Source organism: Humulus lupulus, chromosome 6, assembly GCF_963169125.1.
Source record: "Humulus lupulus chromosome 6, drHumLupu1.1, whole genome shotgun sequence".
NCBI classification, from domain to species: Eukaryota; Viridiplantae; Streptophyta; class Magnoliopsida; order Rosales; family Cannabaceae; genus Humulus; species Humulus lupulus.
In genome coordinates this window covers 140,103,783-140,113,495 of record NC_084798.1, presented here as the reverse complement: position 1 = coordinate 140,113,495, position 9,713 = coordinate 140,103,783, and the positions used below count along the sequence as shown (strand labels likewise).

Below are 9,713 nucleotides of genomic sequence, written 5' to 3'. Positions count from 1 at the left end.
CCTCAAATGTTCCTCAAGCCCCTCCTTGCTCTTCGAGTAGATAAGGATATCGTCAATGAACACTACTACAAACTTGTCCAAATAGTCCTTAAATACCCTATTCATCATGTCCATGAATGTTGATGGAGCGTTAGTGAGTCAAAAGACATCACTAGGAACTCATAGTGCCCGTAGCGAGTTCTGAAATCCATCTTCGGAATGTCTCCCTCCTTTACTTTCAACTGATGATACCCGGATCGCATATCAATCTTTGAGAATACTGCTACCCCTTTCAGTTGATCAAAAAGGTCATCTATCATCGACAAAGGATATTTGTTCTTAATGGTGGCCTTATTGAGTTCTTGGTAATCGAGGCACATTCTCATGCTCTCGTCCTTCTTTTTTGCAAATAGGACTGGTGCTCCCCATGGCGAATGGCTAGGTCATATGTACCCCTTATCCAAGAATTCCTGTAGCTAGTTCTTGAGTTCCTTCAACTCACCAGGTGCCATTCAATAGGGTGCTTTACAGATCATTGTTGTTTCTTGTGCAAGTTCGATCACGAATTCCATTTCTCTGTCCGGGGGTAATATTGGTAATTCCTCAGGAAAACACTTCCAGAAACTCACAAACAATATGCACATTCTCTGGTTCCAACTCTGAACAGCCATGTTGCATCATATTCCATGCTTCCAGTGCCGATATTATGGATGTACGAAAACCCGTTAATTCTCCTTTAAAAGAAAAGAGTTCTCCTTCTTCTGGCCTGAACTCCATGCTCTTTTCCCAACAGTCAATCTTTGCTCCATGTTTGGATAACCAATCCATGCCAAGTATGGCATCATAGTCTGGTATATTTAGTTCTATAAGGTCTACCGGGCACTCCCTACCCTCTATAGTTATAGGGGCTGATTGTAACCACCTAGTTGACAACATCATGTCTTCTAACGGTAACATTGTACTAAAACTATGCTTTAACAGTTTATAAGGCATACCCAACATATCAATCATATTCATGGAAATATAAGAGTGAGTTGCTCCAAAATTAATAAGGACTCTATTCATCATACCAGAAATAGGGAGCTGACTTGTGACTATGGTATTATTGTTGGCTGCTTCATTCTGGGCTAACAAAAACCCGTGCGGCCACTAGGTTGCTGTTACTATTCTGTCCTGCTTTCCATTGTGGGCAATCCTTTCTTAGATGTCCTGCCTGACCACACTTGTAACATTTGTTTGTGTCATCCTGACATTCTCCCATATGTCGTCTCGAGCATTTAGGATAGCTGGGGTGTTCAACTTTATTGCTTTGGTGATTCCCATAGTTTCCAATCATTACTACGACTGTTGCGGTTGCTGTGATTTCCATTGGGATCTGCGACCTTGGGCCTTTTGTCAGTGCCACTGTTTTGACCCTATTAGGCCTCCTCTTGTTACTCTCTTGAAAGACTTTAATCTTATTAGCCTCTCTCCTTGCAGCACTGTCCTTTGATATACAACTCTTCATGTACTAAGTGTCTAAAGCATTGTCCAGAATCTCAACATAGCTAACTAGCTCTGTACTGGTCATTTTGACATCCCTTGAAATCATAGGTTTCAATCCCCTTATGAATCCTTGAATACTCATGACCTTTGTTGAGACTATCTCAGGTGCAAACCTTGCTAGTCTATCAAACTTCTTGGCATACTCTGTGACGGGAAGACTACCTTGTGTCAGTCTCACAAACTCATTAACTCTAGTTGTTAGTACTGTAGCATTGTAGTACTTTTTGCTGAAAACTTGTACAAAGTCAGCCCAGGTCATGGTGTCTAAAGTTTGTGTCTTCTTAACCATATCCCACCAAATTCTAGCATCCATCTTTAGGATTTCTAATTATCTTGTTGTCGCTAGAAATCCTTAGTCTGTACTAGTAGCCTTTGTCTTATTTTTTCATGTCGCAACTCATCACTTATCCTCATTGTTGCGTCAGTTCGTGCCTTGTCATTGTCCTCTATGTTGAACTATGTTATCGTGGATTTACTCGCCTCTCCGCCTCCTTATTCTCCATTTACTCCATTGAGGTTTTGTTGTTGTTTGCCACTAAATGTTGTGGCGTGTCCACTTTGTGTGCTCCTCTGCTACTGCATGTATCTATCTAGTTAACAACATCACCTCGCAAAATAATGTCGTGGAGTAAACACCCTAACCTATGTCTTTATTGACAATCGTGTGGCAAAGCTTATGTGTTCTTTGATCTTGATAGTGTCCATTTATATTATCATTGACGTAATCCATTCTTCACTTTTCTTGAAACTTGATAGTGTCATACTTGTGATTTACTATGATGCATCTCATCCATTAAATACGTTCATTCACAACAAACATCTTTTGGGGAGCTGATATCCACTCATCTCTGCTGTTTACACCATCTATATGAACCCTTGAGATACCACTGATCTCATCGAAAAGTTTCTTTCTAGAAGTCCTAATTACAAAACAATTACAAAACTACTAAATTTAAAAGTAGGAAAGAATATAGGTAACATTTAGAGCAAGTACTTACAACGTGGTGAGGTGAGATTTTCCCATCTTTAGCGTAAATGGGGAGAGTCTTTGGAAACATGGATGACTGTCTCTGATACCTTTTGTAAAATGTCCTAAATTACTACTTTGTAAAAGGCCATCATACTCATAGACTTATTTAAGGAAAACCACTTAATATATGAAAATCCAGTAGGGGCTTGCAAAAACATGCAAGTTGGGCGCAATAGTTTAAAATGAAAAAAAAGGTTCTCATGCGACGTTTAAAAAAATGTGATTCAAGTCCCACTGATAAATTTTGAAATCTAAAAATCATAACATCATCTTTAAAAGTTGGCGTTTAAGCTGATTGTTTATTCGCCCATAGGATACCCCCACGCCAAACACACTCTGACGTTAGAACCCCACACATCACAGCGCGTGCCAAAGAGAAACCCTATTTATTACCTGAAAGGGGAAAGTAAGGGGTTGAGCTAAAAGCCCAGTAAGGAAGTACAAACAGCAAACAAAGAAAAACACAACAAAAGCATAATCAATTGTTAACTCTCCTACAACATCATATCCATACATCGTCATACATCATACTTAAACGTCATCACCATACATCATACATAAATATTACCATAATACATCATCATTATATATCATGCATCATCAGCATATTCAAACATCATCATCACTTCTTTGTGAACATGACCCCCTCTCTAGTCCATGTCACATCTTGAGGTAACCAGTAAAAGCATAAAATTGGAAAGCCCTTCTCTGCGAGGTAAGTAGAAGGCTCTGGTCCTTGAATAACCTCGGCGCGTCCGCCCTAGTTACGTCGTACCTTAGTAACTCGGGTTACGTCTTTATATCCTTAGTAAACCCTTTGTTGTGTCGAATTCAACTCGCTAGCAACCATTTGCTTTTCATACATTATACAAAATACATGCAATGCAGTGATATCAACACAAAGGGAAATACATTATTTATCAAATTCATCACATCATCTCAAAATAGCATCTCATACTTCATATCACACGGTACTTCATTATACATAGCATATATCCTCATTCAAACCAATCTTACCATTCATAGCATAAATAAAAGGTTCTATCTAACTTCCTTACCTCAAGTCCGAGCAAAGAAAAAATGAAACAAACTTCACAGCGAGCCTATAATCATAATCAAATAGTATTCTTTAGCATCACATGAGATTTCTTGTGCCCAACACATATACCCATTGTGTCCATGGGCCATGCACACATGGTGCAATTTACACATAATTTCCAAACACGCACATTTTTCACATAGAATCACAAAAGAATAATGCAAATTCTACCTATTATCAATGCATGGTTTTTAAGTAAAAATTATATGGTTGAATAATAGACATATTTTTTAACGTAAAAGTGCATTTGCATGCGACATGAATACGTGGGAACGTTGTTAAAAAGTGACGTTAAAAACGATAATTCTTACACGCTTATTTCTAACTTTTTCAAATAAAGATTTAGCAACATAATTTCCTCACCATTATTTATTTCTTTTAAATTCCAAAGTTGATTAAACCTCTTAATACATTATTTTTATTTCATAAAAATAATTTATTTAGCCAATTTCTAAAAATAATAATAATAATTCTATTTTAAATTGTATAGAGAAATACAAGACTTGAAATTATCTAAAGGTACTTGTAAATATCATCTTTCTTTTACAAAACAACATTTTATTTTAAGTTAACAAAAATACAAGATTTGGTGTGAGAAAATATAATTTTAAGTGTGAGAAAAATATATTTTTGCTTGTATTAATTCAGACTTAATTTATGTAGTGTAAACCATGTAGGTTAAACAAAATAATTACTTTTAATTTATTAATCTAAACTTTCAGCAACTATTTATTTGCTTAAAAGTCACAAGAGAATTTGACGCAACATTTTCTTAATTAAAAATAAAGAAAATCATTTTTAAATTAAAAATGGTTACAATTAAAAAATATCATTTTTAATGTATACATAGTTCAGGATATTAATTCATTTCATCAAATACACAAAATTCCTCTCATTAAAAGACATTTTGTCATTTTTACCAAAAACTTCCAGCAACATATTAAATACTCAAAAATCATAAACTTGGAATTAAAACATATATTTTCTTCATAAAATATATAAAAAAAATTGTAGGTATTAATTTGAGGAAAAATATCATTTTAATAATGATTAAAATACCCTTTTAATTACATAAAATCATCATAGCACTTGGAACATCACTTATGCATGCAAATCATTATTTTCATCATATTTCATACCATTTATAGACAAAATCAGCATGCAATATTCATTATAAAATTTATTTCAAACTCATGCTTTCAAAACTCAAATACGAATTTTCGTGTATTACCAATACATCAATTTATAAAAGATTTAAGACAATTCCTTTCATTAACCAATTAACCTAGCATGTTCTTGATATGCATGGGTGACACAAAAATAAAAAAAAACTACTAATCATGCATTACTCCCTATAGGCCAAAACCCCATGACTTAAACATACAATAAAACAAAAATTTTCATTTACATTCACATGAATTCCTAGCATGTTTCCATCATCACTCATGCATGCCTTAACCTATTTGATACATCATAATCTCATAAACATGTTCATCAAATTTCATGGATTCAATAATAAGAGTCCAAATCAATTATTATGTCAAAATCACATAGGATCCTTGAACATGGACCTAACATAAAATAAAAATAACAAAATATAAAGGGAATTCCTATACCTGCATATGTCGAAACCCATTGATAAATGAGTTTAAGGCTCATTTAGGATCTAGTTTTTAGCTCGATTTTCATGAGTTTAGGGATATTTTATTGCGGAATTATGCTTGTTTGTTCATGTTTCAGGTTTTCTATGCTAAGATGGTGAAAAGAGTGGAATGAAGTGAAAGTGGAAGAAAATGGAGTTATTTTGGAGGAAATCGTGTCTTTCAGGAGCAAGATGTTCGAGAAATGATTCGGTAAGTAGCTCGGTTTTCATGGGTTTAGGGATATTGTATAGACATAGATTACATATTGGACAAAAGTACCTGTATGACTTGGGTAGTAATTAGGTTTCCATGTTTAATACCTTCTATATGTTCAAGTTTATCACAAAAATGTAGAAAACCTGCATATAGATTGAGATCTAATATCTTGAATAAGAATAGGAATCGATTATATTAACCTGCAATTAGAATAGAAAGAAGAGATTTAGAATTGACTATTGAAATTAATAGAATGAACAGTTGATGAAATTAATTCGTAGGCTTTTTATTATTGATTTTTGGATAATTAATTCATTGTTTTGTTTCCAGTTATTTAAATTTTGTTCATAAGTTAGAGTATTCACTTTAATTTTATTCTTTTCATAATAATTTTAATTCACCAAATAGAAAGTTAAAGAATAATTAGTGGTATTTGGAAATCAGTCTTTGTGGGATCGACACTCTACTTATCAAATATTACTTGATTTGACCACATATACTTGCGTGTTAATTTTCATAGATCAAGTTTTTGGCGCCGTTGCCGGGGACTTAAATTCCAATATCACAGTTAATTGTTATTTGTTCTAATTTGGTTTTTTTTTTATTTTTGTTTAACATTTATTTGGATCAAGGTTCTATTGTGTTTCAGGAATCGTTGGAATATGCGAAGCAATAGACAAAAGGAGATTATACCAATTGATCTGGAAATTGAAAGAACGTGCAGACAGAACCGAAAAACAAAGAGGAGATTGGAGTTTACCATGGCTGACAATTTGGGAAACGGTGCTAATAATGGTCAAGGGGCTGCAGAGGTTCCAAGGGAGCAAGGACCAAGAACATTGAGAGATTATGTACTTCTTACTGTTACAGGAGTGCATTCATGCATTAGACCTCCAACCATTGCTACAAATAATTTTGAGATTAAGCCAGCAATTCTCCAAATGGTCCAATCAACTTTCCAGTTTGGAGGTATGCCAATAGAGGACCCCAATTTACACATGGCTAATTTTCTGGAGTTATGTGCTACATTCAAGATGAATGGGATGAGTGATGATGCTATAAGATTTAGGCTATTCCGATTTTCACTAAGGGATAGGGTGAAGAGTTGGTTGATATCCTTACAGGAGAATTCTACAACTACATGGGAGAAGTTAGCTCAGAAGTTCCTTGTCAAGTTCTTCCTCCAGCGAAGGCTGCAAAACTAAGGGGAGAGATCAATAATTTTTATCAGATGAACGAAGAGTCACTGTATGATTCTTGGGAGCGATTTAAGGAGTTGTTAAGGAAGTGTCCAAACCATGGTATAGAAAAGTGGATGTTGGTGCATAATTTTTACAATGGGTTGAATGGAACAACTAGGACAATCATAGATGTTGTGGCGGGAGGTGCTTTTATGAGTAAGAGTACTAATGAGGTGTATGAGCTATTAGAAGAGATGGCGATGAATAATTATCAATGGCCAACTGAAAGGGGACAACCAAAGAAGGTGGCTGGAATGATGGAATTGGGTGCTATATAAATGCTTACAACTCAAGTAGCAGCCTTGACAAAGCAACTACAAAACACTACACTCCCATCTCAAGCTATGCAAGTTCAAAACCTATGTGAATTGTGTGGTACAACCCATCCACTCAACTAATGCCCTGCTCTAGATATGAATAATATGCCCATGGAAGAAGTACAAGCTATAGGGAATTACCAGAGACAACCCAATAATCCAAATTCCATGTCCTACAACCTAGGTTGGAAGAACCATCCTAATTTTTCCTGTTCCAATAATCAAAATACTCTACAACCTTACCCACCACCTCAGCAACAATATCAACCTTCCCAAAATAAACCACCGTATCCACAACAACATTCATACCAACAACCTCCACCTGGATATTATCAACCACAAAATAGACCACACCCAATGCCAATAAAACCAGATGAACCTCAACCTGATGTGCTTAACCAATTTATGACTGAAACTAGGGCATCCATAAAGAGTCTGGAGACTCAAATAGGGCAGTTGGCTACTTTAATGTGTAATAGAGCTCAAGGAAATTTTCCTAGAACTACATAAGTTAATCCTAAAGAGCAGTGTAATGCAATATCCTTGAGGAGTGGGACTAAGTATGAGGGGCCTACAGTAGAAAACAAGGGCAAGAAGACAGAGGATCAACATGTCCCTAGTCCAGAATAAGAGGAGGTTACTGAAGACCTTCCAAAGAAAGAGAAATCTAATGAAGAAAAGGTTACTGAAGACCTTAACAAGAAAGAAGTGGTACCACCAGTGAGCATTGACCATCATGTTAGAATTCCATATCCACAAAGGCTTCGCAAGCATAATCTGGATAAGCAGTTTGCAAAGTTTTTAGAGGTGTTCAAGAAGCTACATATTAATATACCGTTCGCATAAGCATTAGAACAAATGCCTAGCTATGTGAAGTTTATGAAAGAAATTTTTTCAAGAAAGAGGAAATTATAGGATTATGAGACGGTTGCACTAACTGAAGAGTGCAGTGCAATACTTTAGAAGAAACTACCTCCAAAGCTTATAGATCCTGGTAGTTTCAATATCCCATGTTCTATAGGGGGTTTAGAAGAAACACAGGCTTTATGTGATTTAGGGGCCAGTGTGAATTTGATGCCTCTATCAATCTTTCAAAAGTTGAACTTGGGAGAAGCTCGGCCAACTACGGTATCTTTGCAGATGGCAGATAGATCAATTAATCACCCTCATGGAGTGATTGAGGATGTATTGGTAAAAGTAGGTAAATTCATCTTTCCTGCGGACTTTATTATATTAGATATGGAGGAAGATGAAAATATTCCAATAATACTTGGAAGACAATTATTGGCGACTGGTAGGGCTTTAATTGATGTACAAAAGGGTGAGTTAATGTTGCGAGTGCAAAAAGATGAAGTTATATTTAAAGTTTTTGCAGCAATAGAAATTCCAACTTGTTGTAGAGTTGAAGTGGTAAACCAAATAGGGAACAAGTTGGAAGTCTATAAGAAAAGCTCCATAGTTAAAACCGGAATGAGAAAGGGGCGTAACCGGTTAAAAAAATACTTTAATGAAAGGATTCGAATGTTATATGAGTGAGGGAAAGTTCTGATAATTTCTAATCACAAGAAATGAGGCCCAACTCATGACACTATGGCTCTCAAGGACGTATGGGGAGGACTTGATCCAAGTTGAATATGAAAGAAAACAAGAATCCAGATAAATGACGTTAAAGACAGCGTTCTTAGGAGGCATTCGTATGTTTATTTTTAATTTTTTATTTTATGTTATTTGTTTTCACTTTTTTAATTTTTGTTTTATTGGAACAATGTTTTTAGAGATTTTGTTGTAGTTGTTTTTAGTTTTATTCAGGAAAATTGTGTTGTAACTCGTAACCCGTGAAAAACGTGAAATTTTTTGAAGTTTAGGTGGTTATAGCGTTATCACAGCCTCCACCATCTCAACCTTTTGAGGGACCTTCGTATCAGCCGCCACAACCGCCATACTGAAGTGGTTGGTCAGGTAAGTTTCTGTCCTCATTCGTTCTGTACTTAACATTGGGGACAATGTTCGGTTTTAAGTTTGGGGGAGATATTTATTTCTGGTGTTTTTTGATGCATTTGCGTTTTGTTTGTTTTTAATTTTCATTAGTTGTTTGTTTTGAGTCATGTTTTAAAGTGTAAATTAAGTTGATAATGATTGCCATTTGAATATGATTGACTGTTTTGTAGTATAATCCAAAGGAAAAATTGATGTGCTTCTAAAAATAATCTATGTGCTTGGTTAAATTAGTTTGTTTTTCATTGTGATTTGTTGACATTAGAGATCTATTGCTCATAAATTGCAAATGTTATAATTAAGTTATTTTATGCATGACAAATTTGGATTATGGATTGAAAAGTTTGAAAAAATTCTTGAACCTGCTTGCTTACTATTTGAGATGAAATTTGAAACAGTGCACATTTAGGAAAATGATATAGGCAATTTTTGGACTAGTTGTGCCTTTCAAGCTAACCCTATTAAATTTTATCCTTAGTTAACCCTTTTGAGCCTTATAACCATTTTCTTGATTAACAAATTATTTTGAGCCTAACTGTGAAATAAAATACCATTTACTATTTTTTTACCCATACCATGAGCATGAAAATTATTATATGAGGGGAGTGAATGTGTAATGGGATGTTTGTATTATGTGTGCTATTCAGA

The 9,713-nt window shown here is 35.0% G+C and overlaps 1 non-coding gene across 1 annotated transcript; it reads right to left on the bottom strand.

The window, feature by feature from the left end:
* Nucleotides 1-6,710: 6,710 nt before the first annotated feature.
* LOC133787621 (small nucleolar RNA R71) lies at nucleotides 6,711-6,817 on the bottom strand. The gene has a single exon (XR_009872630.1). It is a non-coding gene; the product is annotated as a small nucleolar RNA R71 (small nucleolar RNA).
* Nucleotides 6,818-9,713: the final 2,896 nt, after the last annotated feature.